We start from the raw sequence: 12589 nt of genomic DNA on the forward strand, positions 1-12589 counted from the left end.
GTGGTACTGATCGGAAAGGAGTATTTAGTCATAAACCAAAGTACCAGACCATTTTAATATTTTTTGAAAAGTCAGGGGATTACCAAAATTATTATAATTCATCTTGAGATGCAATTAATGTCTGGAATCAATCCAACTGTTAAAAAATCACAAATGTGAACCTCATGATGCAAAAGGTCAAGTAATCATCCATGAATGTTTTTACTACATTGACAACCCATCCAAAACTGATCTTAAGTCTGGACCAAAGTGACTGATTGACATTGCCATCAATAGAGCCATGACTGAACAACTTTAAATAACGTTATTAAGCCATACAAGGTCTGGTTCACAATTTTTCAAGTGTGCCTTAAAACAATAGTCAAGTGCCCAAATAACTACTAGTAACAGAAAAAGGGATTTTGGCATTAAAATATGGTAATGTTGAAAGAAATCTACTTGATGTAACACATTGTTATGGTTGAAGTATCAGATAGACTTTTAAATATATTATTGCACATACAAAGTTTTTTCAAGATGTTGGCCTCAATTACTTTCTTACATTGTGCACTTACATTAATGTCAAGTACATCATGAAGGGAAATTCTGATGGTCAGTATGAACAAGAAGGCAGATTATTAGTAAAACACATTTTAATGTTCATTTGGGTTCCTGACTGTTTTAAGACAGACTTGAAAAATGTGAACCTGTCCTTTAAGCAGGTTTTTAGATGCAACTGAAGATGCACAGAAGCAGACAGATTGGATGAGATGATGTCTTCATGAAACCATCTCATCCAATGTACAGTAAGTGGTGCAGCATGATGCAGTTTTTCCTACATTATGAATACAGCAGAATCCTCTGGAATCCTCTGATTCATGGAGGGAGTTTTTTTATTTTGTGATTTTATGTGTGCGCGTGTGTTAGTAACTTACACACTGGGAAAAAGGAATCCAATGTGTAACAACATACTGTTTAAATTGTTTAAATCTCATTTTATGATTCATTCTTAAAGAAATTTAACTGATGCCTTCTAACCTTTATTTGTTCTTCTTTAACAATTTTCACTTGATTGTGATTGACTGGAGTGCTAATTAAATCAACTTTTACTTATACATCATATTTTCAGCACTGGTCCTTATTATCGCCATTTACATACACTTACATTCTACTTTGAGGACCTTGGATGTTTTCTGGTGCTTCCCTCCCTTGTATGTTACAGTGCATTGTAAAGGCTTGTTGTTATCAGCACGGCTGGGTTGAAAGGTCAGCGTGGACATTGCTTGCCACTGGCCATCGACAAGCCGCTGCGATTGGAAATGTTTTTGTCCAGAGTGACTCCAGGTGAAGACGGGGGGAGAGTCGGGGCAGGAGTGAGACACAGAGCAGGACGCAGACACATTCACACCCTCTTGCACCTCCTCCTTCACAGAGAAAGTGATGGGTAGCTCATCTAGAAACAGGTGGGGTAAAGTTATATTCAGGTGGTGATTAAAGACATTAAAAAACATATATATATATATATATATATATTCAGTGTTCTAAAATGTACTGATTCATGTCTCTACCAATTTAACTCTACAACTCTTTTACACCCCAATCACATCACAAGTTCAAAGATGTTCTGTCTGTGTTTGAGCTTCAGGGTTAAAAGCATACATACAGTATTTCTGGAGAAATGAAACTGCTTAACTAATATTTAAAGCAAAAGGAGAGCAGTCTGTTGTGTCAGTATAAATGAGGAAGTGGGCATAGTTTACATCGTTGTTAAAATTGCAACATTTGTAGCTAAAATGACCATTATTACCAACAAATGTGTAGTGTCCCTGGACTGTTTTAAATGGAAGTTACAAATGTAATAGCCCACAAACACACATTGGAAATAAACCATAGAGGTGAATGCTGCTATGTGGTTTAAAAAAAAAAGAAAGAAAGAAAGAAAGAAAGAAAGAAAGAAAGAAGAAGAAAAAAAGTACCTTCACTGCACCAATACTTATTCATGTAGTTTTGCTAATTATTGTAATGGACTCTTGGTTCATTTTGCAAATTTACTGTAATGTCAAATTTGGTAATTCAATCACACTGTTCACTAATGTCTCATCTGACAAAATGAGCAAAGAAGTCATGAAAAGCAAAAGAAAACATCATGGGACAACACTTATATCAAAGAGAGAATTCTGGTTTTATGACGGTACTGACGTACTTTTAAGGATGCCACTTGAAAGTTGCTAATCTTACTTACTCATCATTGTAATGGAGACTTTGTTCTGCAGGTAAGAATAAGTGTTATAACCTTCAATTTCAATCCTGAAATGAAATGGTCCTATGTCACTTTGTTGAAGAGGATCAATCTTCAGGGAACAATTCTGTTTGACATCTCCCAGCTGCTCGGTTCGACCTCGATACTGCTCCATGATTTTAGAGACAACAGGGTGGTAGATGAGCTTATTATGGTCATCCTGCCAAATCGAAGTGAATCGAGTGACCGTCCTCCCTGGATCAGGGTAAGTATATGAGCAAGGAATCACCACACAGGATCCAGGGAGGCCTCTAACTATAGATGGCACATCAGCCGTCCACTGTGATGAGGCTTGAGCTTGATTAAGTGAAAGAAAATGCACAGGAAAGAAAGGGCAGATTAAAAGCTATCTATATGTGTATGTGTGTTTCTTGTGAGCAGTAATGATTTTTGCTGGATATTCAGAGAAGATAAATATATATTTACCTTTCAGGAAAATGAAGAGAAGAACCAGAGCTGCCATCTTGTTCTCTCAGGGTCAGACCTGCAAATAAAGTGACAAGTATTTCCTCGCTTGTCTAGTGCCACTGTCATTTCTCTCTGGTGACGGGTGACTTGTCTAGTTTCCATTCCACTTTTAGTACCCCACACATCACAGTGTAAACAAAAAAAAGACTTTTGACTCATCTGATTTTGATATTGAGGAAGTCATAATTAATCATCTGTTATTTTTTATAATTTCATTTCTATATTAATTTTTGCCATGTCCTGTTGTCTCAACCATTCTTACCCAATCTCTGTGATTTTTCAGGTTTTAATGCCTTACATCAATACAAAAAAAGAAAAAAAAAGTCCCCAATTTACTGTGATATTACATGTCTATACTGTTAGCTTTGGCTGCAGTTTCAAGCGGTGATTGCAGGCCTGCTGCTCCTACTTCCCTCTTTGACTGAATGCCACACAATCTAGATTTATTTTAGAAATCCTAACTTCTCCAATTTTATTTTTGTTGGCACTTCATGAAACTTAGACCTCTTTCAGTTCATGTCCACTGACTAATAATCCAAGCCATCACATTTTATGATAGAGAGCCAAAAAACTCACTTGAGGTGCTTTAATTGTTCTTCAAGTCTTACAAAACACTACATTATGTTGTCCTTCCTGAAGTACATACATATTACTGTTTTGATGCACAGGATATATGTGCAAAAACCCCCCAAAAACATGAAAGCAGCCACCAAACGTCAGATAAATGAGTACACTTAGGTAATATTAGGTGAATCTTTTCAGTTAAATCAAATCAAGAAGCAAAACACAGTATCAGCTGGAAGGTTGACTGTATTTGTCCAAGGGACTTGTTCACATGTAAAGTGTAATAATGCAAGTTATAATATAAGATAAAAGTTTAAAACAGAGATATGTAAAATCATTGTGATGTCAACGTAAAAACCAATCCTCCTTGAGTATTGCCTTTGGTCAATTATTAATGCAAATATCACAGTTATTAACAGCACACTTCACTGTGAAGTTCAGTTGATGAGAACTTTTTCTATCAAGTAAATGACATCTACCATACCTTGCTCTGGTACCTTGCACTGGTATGTGTTTATCACTGATGTGAAGGTGTCCTGCAGGATTGTCTTCGCTCGTTTGATGCTTACAGCTCACGAAGTCACAGGATGTCTCATGTGCCCTGCATATACTATTAATATATAAAGACTGATTACCCTTGACACCAAATTGAAAAAGAAAAAAAAAGGGTCTTCGCACTGCATGTCTAAAACAAAATGATACCATCTGTACTTGGCTTCATTTTCACAGTTTCACAGTTTTCACATTCACTTCCTGTTCATATAATCACGTATAGGTTTGTGGTGAGAGAGATGACGATGATGTTTTAACAGAAGTACTTCATGTTGCACCTCTAATGTTGCAGGCAGGCACGTGCACACATAGGGCCCTAGGGGTACTTGAGCCCCTGCCCTTTTTGCCTCGTATTAAAAAGTGCCTTCTGTGTGTGTGTGTGATTGTGTGTGTGTGTGTGTGTGTGTGTGTGTGTGTGTGTGTGTGTGTGTGTGTGTGTGTGTGTGTTTGTTTTGCTTGTTTGTTTGTTTTAAATAACATTAATAAATTCCTGTTAGGGATGTAAAAAAAACGGGGTTGTCGATGTTCATCAATATGCACTGTCCCTATCCAAAAATAAAGTATTTATTATTATTATTATTTATTATTAGTTTAACATGTGCTAAATCCACCGGTGGGAACTCTTCTCACTCCGCATGTAAACAAAAGCTAATCTCTGATTGGCTGTGGGACAAAAGCCCCTTTTGTGGGATCAGTCGATCTCAGATCAGCACCCGCCTTTTGCTCCATAGACTGAATGCACAGATAGTTCTGCACCGCATATCTCAGTGGAGATATGATTTGTAGTTGAAGGAAACAGAATCTGTGACTCGTGGGGAAGATTCGAGCAGTTGTACTTCTCGATTTGTGTTTGTGTTTTAAAAGAACACAAATGTTTTCGTGAGAAATTATTTTACATTGAATATTTATTGCACAAGTTCACATACAGATTTTCACATATTCAAATTTTATCGACAACTTCACATTGTTTGATACAGGTACACAAATATGTTTTGCACCAAATATACTATGAGCGTGTCAGTTTTTTAATCTGTGACTTGTAAAATAGGATTTGTGCACCTGTAATTAAGAATTTGTGAATGTGTAAGTGTTGTGTTGTATTTGTGGAGAGAAACTACAAATTCCACTGTTACAGGTGCTCAAACCTTTTGCACTAATAAGAGAAGCAGCTGCCCCATGGATAACTGAGGAGACGTGACAGTGGAGCAACGTGAACCTGTGAGTTATGGTTTAACTAGTCACCGTCCACTTATTCAACGTGCTTAAATATGAGTAATGTTTCAGAAAAACTATTTTAGTCAATGTGTCAACTTCTATTTTTGCCGGGCGTGGGAGCACGGCGCATCAATTGAGCACAGAGCAGATCGTGCGGGAAAGGAAATCGTGTACAAAATACAAAATAAAACACCGAGTTAATTTTCAAAATAAAATGCACCGTTTACGGCGGATCATATTTCCCTCACTACAGGTCTGAAGTACAGGTCTGAGGTTTAGATATAAAGTTTAATGTGACTTTGCTACTACTATGTGGGCTAACAAAATAATAATAATAATAATAATTATAATATAATATATAATATAATATAATAATTTCAGCATTCTGGGGATACTGTATTATTACTCCGTTACCGTCCTCTTCCGCTTATCCGGGGTCGGGTCACGGGGGCAGCAACCTAAGCAGGGAAGCCCAGACTTTCCTCTCCCCAGCCACTTCGTCCAGCTCTTCCCCGGGGATCCCGAGGCGTTCCCAGGCCAGCCGAGAGACATAGTCTCTCCAGCGTGTCCTGGGTCTTCCCCGGGGTCTCCTACTGGTGGGACGTGCCCTGAACACCTCACCAGGGAGGCGTCCGGGAATTAGATGCCCGAGCCACCTCATCTGGCTCCTCTCAACGCGGAGGAGCAGCGAGTCTACTCCGAGCTCCCTCCGGATAACTGAGCTTCTCACCCTATCTCTTATGGAGTTTATTCCCTATCTTAATTCAAGAGCATATTAAATGGATTTGAGAGCAGTATTTATTGATTTCATGCTCAGATTTTGTGATATTTTCTCACAAAACTCTGCTCTCGTGCTCAAATTTGCTCTGTGCATGCTCGCACTGTGTCCTCGCACTCGGTTACAACGCTGCTCGCACAGATTTCCTGAGCTCAAACTCGAGTTCTTAATCTCACGCTCAGGGAACTTGTGCTCACGGATCTCTGCTCTGCTCTCGGATTTTTTGTGGATCAAAGCTGTCAACCAATAGAAGGCCGGCTAGTTCCAGTGAGAGTTGGAGGTCACGGTCTGATGAAGCCAACAGGACCACATCATCTGCAAAAAGCAGTGACCCGATCCTGAGGTCACCAAACCAGACCCCCTCAACGCCCTGGCTGCGCCTAGAAATCCTGTCCATAAAAATTATTAACAGGATCGGTGACAAAGGGCAGCCCTTGGCACCAGGACACCCTAGGCCGCAGTTTGATGATTGACTTTGTAGTTGTGTCGTCGGACTTGCGGCCGCAGCTCCGCCCCTCTCTTGCCGCAGGTGAAGAGAGGGGCGGAGCTGTCAACTGATCACCACCTGGTGGTGAGTTGGCTACGATGGTGGGGGAGGATGCTGGTCAGACCTGGCAGACCCAAACGTATTGTGAGGGTCTGCTGGGAACGTCTGGCAAAGTCTCCTGTCAGAGAGAGTTTCAACTCCCACCTCCCGGAGAGCTTAGACCATGTACTGGGGGAGGTGGGGGACATTAAGTCCGAGTGGGCCATGTTCCGTGCCTCCATTGTTAAGGCGGCCGACAAGGTGGTCGGTGCCTGCTGTGGCGGCAATCCCCCAACCGGCTGGTGGACACCGGTGGTGAGGGATGCCGTCAAGCTGAGGAAGGAGTCCTATAGGGCCTCTTTGGCCTGTGGGACTCCGGAGAAAGCAGGCAGGTACCAGCAGGCGAAGCGGAATGCAGCTGCGGCGGTCGCTGAGGCAAAAACCCGGACATAGGAGGAGTTTGGCGAGGCCATGGAAAAAGACTTCCGGACGGCTTCGAAGAGATTCTGGACCACCATCCGGTGTCTCAGGAGGGGGTGGGGTGTGGTGGGGACGGTGCGCTGCTGACCTCGACTCGGGACGTTGTGGATCGGTGGAAGGAATACTTCGAAGACCTCCTCAATCCCACCGACATGCCCTCTGGTAAGGAAGCAGGGCCTGGGGGCTCGGGTGTGGGCTCTCCTATTTCTGGGGCTGAGGTCGCCGAGGTGGTCAAAAAGCTCCTTGGTGGCAGGGCCCTGGGGGTAGATGAGATCCGCCCAGAGTTCCTCAAGGCCCTGGATGTTGTGGGGCTGTCATGGTTGACTCTGCAGCATCGCGTGGACATCGGGGGCAGTGCCTCTGGATTGGCAGACTGGGGTGGTGGTCCCTCTTTTTAAGAAGGGGGACCGGAGGGAACTGTACAATGACATTTTATTCTAAATGCCTCAAGTAATCTGAGGATAAAAAAAATAAAAAATTGAAACCAGGATGAACGAAACTACGAGAAAGCAATTTTACATCTCACAATCTGTCAGTATCCTCCCTAAAGTGGTGTTGAGCTCAGTGAGTTATAAATAAAGAAAATATCTAAATCTTTCTCTCAGAGATCATAACCTGCAACGTAGAAGTGACACAAATACAACAGAAGTAAAAGCAGTGTTCACCCATAGTACTCAAAGGCAGTGTGATGAGAGAGTCCTTCTCTAATTAACTTATGGTAATGCTTCATTTCCAACAATAATATTTATTGTGAGAAGCAACACAGATTGTCATACCAACCTCCTTTCTTGGACCATACACTAACTGGACAATATGTACATCATGGTGGTGATTGGTTTTATATAATGTATAATTGTGACAAAGACCAAACCATTTATCTCATTTACACTGACATATTTCTAACCATGCCAAAATGTTTGTTTAGCCAATTTAAAATCTTTATCTGTAGCATTGCTAGTGCGTACTATCGAGAGTTTGTGTTTAGCATTATGTTTTGTTATAGTTAGCATTGCCTATTCAATATCTGTTTCAGGCAACATTCAAACATGAGATTATCCTGCAATCTCTTAGACCACAAAATATCAATGTGTGGCAGCGAGAAGGAGAGAGGTCTGTAATCGACTAGTGAATGAGACAAAAGATCAACTTCGTCACCTGGGCAGCTGCACCCCAGGAAATCCTGTATGTTCAACTGTGAAATAGGTATTACCAAATACCAATTACCTTACATTCACATTTCACACTCAACAAGGCACATAGACTCGTTCACTGAGAGAACAGAGACATGATTCAAAATAAAGGCCTTTTCATTAAATCAGATAAGAAAACTGGCAAATGTGATTGAAAAGACAGAAAATAGTAAGTGGTTAAAATCAACAAAAATAACAACAACAAAACACAATATAACGTTAAGATGAAGTTGAATTTGTATTACAAAACCTTTTAAAAATATAAATAAAATATTTTACCATTACAAGTCTATTGAACATAATATAAAGACGACAAGACCGAGCTAAGGTTGGTCAATGCGGTTGCAGGCTATGCTAAGGTTTGTCTTAGGTTGCTATACTAACCACAAGTGTAACCACAACAACATGCACACAACAAATAGGTGAATAAACTTGTGTGAACACAGCCATTTGTGTTGTGACTTAAAGGTTAACACAAATGATACAACTTCAAGATATTTCCCTCAGATCATGTCTCACTTCAACATTTTAAATGAAGATGCTAAACATTTTGTACATAACAAGAAAGAAATAGAAAAAAATCCTGTATGTCATTCATTTACTTGATGACTTCCTCACTGTCACACCTCCGTCCTCTCCCCCCGCCCACGGCCTCACTATTCTGACTTCAGCATTCTGCGACCTCGATGTCCCACTCTCTCCGGAAAGAACACAGGGTCCGAGCACTTCACTTGAATTTCTCGGCATAAAACTAGACTCAGTTTTATTTCAAGCATCCCTGCCCACAGACAATCTCAATAGGATTTCACTCCTCATCTCGAACTTCCTCCTGGCTCCCCAGTGCACAGAAAGGCAGCTGCTTTCCTTGCTGGGCCACCTTAACTACGCCATCCGTATTATTCGCAAGGCCAGGCCTTCCTGTCCTTTCCGTATTCACATAGCCATATACACTGACAATGCAGCAGTCGTAGACATTATTAAAAGAGGCCATTCGCGTAGCCAAGACATCATGCCCTTCATACGCAAACTCACTCTCGTGTCAGCTCCACCATCCAAGCACATCACATACCCGGCTACAAAAACCCCATTGCTGTCTCACTCTCTTGTTTTTCTTTCCAGAAATTCTGAAGCTTAGCACCAGCAGCCGATCAACTCCCAACTCAGGTCCCACCTTTTTCAGCCACCATCTTCCCATAAACAATTGACTGGGACATTTAATACTTACATCCCAAGAAGCCATCCTCAACAGCCTCGCACCCCAAACCCTATCATCCTGACTGGGTGGAATTTTTAAAAAAACCTTTCACGCCACCTCCCGTTTCCATCACTCGACGTCCTTACCATTTCCAGTTTCATCACATACGCCCACTCCATCTTAAAGATTAGAACAATCACTATCCAAACATACATCAGTGGAATCAACTTCATTATTAAACTGTTCTCCGGAGCTCCATGTCCCAGTTTTTCCCACTCTCACATCCGTATGTTAATTAAAAGGACTCCGTAAAGCTGTACTTCATCCCATGGCCAAACGTTCACCTCTCACCTCAGACCTTCTCACACGCTGTATCAGAACCCTCCGCACCGGCTACCTATCCCCGTATATAGATAAGGTTTTAGAGTCTATGTTCCTACTTGCATTCTTCGGTTTTCTGCGCTGTTCAGAATTCACAACTTCCTCTTCTCACTACAACCCATCGCAACATGCCACCGCATCTGACATATCAGTCCTCTCTCCTGACACACTAATTTTCCACCTCAGAAAAAACTAAAATAATCAATCTGGCCAGCCACAACTTGTGTTCCTATTCCGCTCTCATTAATTCCTGAGCTCTTACAAACCCATCCATGATTACATTCAATTAAGGCAAACCAGCCGGGCCTCCCCACTAGATCCACTATTCATTATTGAAACAGGTACAGTAACCACACGTTTTTGGTTCCATTTCCACCTGCGGCATACCCCCAGAATCATACTCAGGTAATTCATTCTGTATCGGTGCTGCCTCCTCAGCTTCCCATCAAGGTATCCCGGATAACATCATTAAAATTCTTGGACGTTGGCCATCACCCGCTTACCTAACTTACATCCGCCACAAAAACAACTGACATTAAAAATGCACATATGCTCCTATCCTCTGGAAAACCTTTTGGGGGTCTGCATCACGGACCAGATGCTGAGACAAGCTCCCCCACCCAGAGTCTCATCCTGCCCCAGTTCCCTTCATACACCCAACTAGGAGACGGGTACAGCATCCTGTGTCTCCTCATCAACCCGGCACTCAGCTTCAACTTTCATCCACACTACATCCTGCACCTCTCTTCTTTTCTTCTCCCTCTCTCTTACATCCCATCCCTTGCCCCATCCCCATGACCCTCACTTCTCCCTCCATACCCTACGACCCCTCGGCCCTAACCCCTACATCCCCACGACCCTAACCCCTAATCCACTCGACCCTCACCCCTCATCCCACCTATTCGACCTTTCAACCTTCATCCCTTCGACCCTCATCCCCTCATCCCTACCGATCTACCATGACCCCTACCCTTCAACCCTCACCCCTCATCCCTACCCCTCAAATTAAAATATGTGACACTATGACTGCAGTTATATTATCTATCAGCCAAGAAGGGCACCAGCTTCCCCTTTAACTTCCTGTCAGTATGAACTGAAGTCAACTGACTGTTGGTTGTCCACATTGGTCTGCACATGTGTGTGTTTTCACTTTTACTGGTTTAATTGATGGATGAGTGAATACAATCTATGAAGGTGTGTGAACATGCTACTATCATGTGTTCATACATACAGACAACAAATTTAGCACAGTGACCATGTTGCTTTTCTGGCAGTAAACAAAAAGGTCAACACTTTTTTTGTGTTTTTCAACGCATTATTTTATTCAGTGGAAAACATGCATTGCAAAAAGTCAAGTTACTGCTAAAAAGGAAATTCAAAAGGCACATTTCAGTGTGCAGCGTGTGCTGATATTAGATAACTAATAATTTGTAAAAACCAAAAGTTATCAAACATATGCAAGTAAAATAATATACAGTCAAGATTCTTTATAACATGTATGTATATAAATGTTAATGAGACAAGCCATGCAGGTGACTGCAAAACAGTTTTGTTTCTAGACTACAGAGAAACATGCAGACACAAATGATCATGAATAATATATATATATGTACATAAAGCAAAAATGTACTGTACAGAACATAGCACATAACAGCTGCATCTTTCTTCACCAACAGGACACATAGAGGCACTGCAGCAGTTCTGCTGAAGCATTCAGCAATGTTCTTGTTTATGTTATGTATTGGCATATATTGCATCATCATCTGTTGCCCATTCACTCTGTTTAGGAAATAAGATTAAATTACTCTCTACTTTCATGCATGGAAAAAATAATAATTAAAAAAACAACTCATGAAAAATAAAGAAAATATCATATACCTCCATGTTACCGTATATGTGATCGTTGCTAGGGTACTGTTCATCATCATAGCACTTCTCTTTCCTGAGGACAGAACACAAAAGACAGACAAATGATAGTATACACACACTCTCTCTATTGCATTGTCTTGTTTTGGAGTTTTGGAAAAAATAATTAGTTTATTCTAAACTGAGGAAAATATTTAAAACCTTGGTGTTACAGCGTACTGAGGGACCTCAATGGTGTGCATTTGAGATGAAGACACAGCCTCCGATCTCCCCCTGCTGGTAGAATAATGGTATCTAATTTAGGACCCTGAAAACACTGTTGACATTATTTCAAGCCACAGACACCTACAGCTACAAACTGCCATGCTGAGCACACACTATTATGCTCTAAAAGCACATGCAAGCTGCAAGATTGTGAGGTACGTGCGCTCATTTTCACTTCATATTTTCACATACATTTCCACACTGTACAAACACATACACAGACAAACAGCAGACTGAACATTGCTTACTGCATGAATTGTTTTTCTGATGTTTTTCGAAAAAGTGACGCCTACCATTTCTTGAACACTCCCACTGTTATTAGTATCATCAGAAGCAAGACTGCTCCACCCGCAATGGCTAAATAAGGAATCAGCATCTTATCTGTTTAAACAGAAATCATATGGTGTCATTTTTCTCTTGTCTATATGGTAACAATCTGAAGGCACATTATACACACATGTAATGCATACCTGAAATTCAAAACATTTCTTACTTTTATCCGGTAAAGTTAATATGAGTGTGATGTTGGCATTGCCCATCGTGTTGTTTGCCACACACTGGATGAATCCAAATGATCCCAAGTTTGCCTGCAGAGTCCCGATGGTGAAAGGGCCATGGGTTTCTAACTTGGTGCTTTGCAGGACTCTGTCAGAAATCAAAAAATGGACCCTGCTGGGGGGGTTGGACTCTACAATGCACATGCACTTCATCATATCCCCGTCTGAGGAGCAGGAGGAAATGGTCTTAATCTCAGGGGCATCTGTAAAACATAAAATGTAGATACCAGATTAGAAATTATGAGCCCCCCACACTCAAATTCTCACTTTCATCT

At 41.2% G+C, this 12589-nt stretch overlaps 1 long non-coding RNA gene across 2 annotated transcripts; it reads right to left on the reverse strand.

The window, feature by feature from the left end:
* Positions 1-11301: 11301 nt before the first annotated feature.
* LOC128366782 (uncharacterized) lies at positions 11302-12090 on the reverse strand. Of its 2 annotated transcripts, none has more exons than XR_008321896.1 (4): positions 12051-12090; positions 11695-11800; positions 11506-11569; positions 11302-11406 (listed from the first exon to the last, which is right to left on the reverse strand). It is a non-coding gene; the product is annotated as an uncharacterized LOC128366782 (long non-coding RNA). The 2 variants fall into 2 exon arrangements; XR_008321895.1 differs by having other exon boundaries at positions 11695-11769; positions 12051-12081.
* Positions 12091-12589: the final 499 nt, after the last annotated feature.

This window comes from Scomber japonicus, chromosome 10 (genome assembly GCF_027409825.1).
Source record: "Scomber japonicus isolate fScoJap1 chromosome 10, fScoJap1.pri, whole genome shotgun sequence".
NCBI classification, from domain to species: Eukaryota; Metazoa; Chordata; class Actinopteri; order Scombriformes; family Scombridae; genus Scomber; species Scomber japonicus.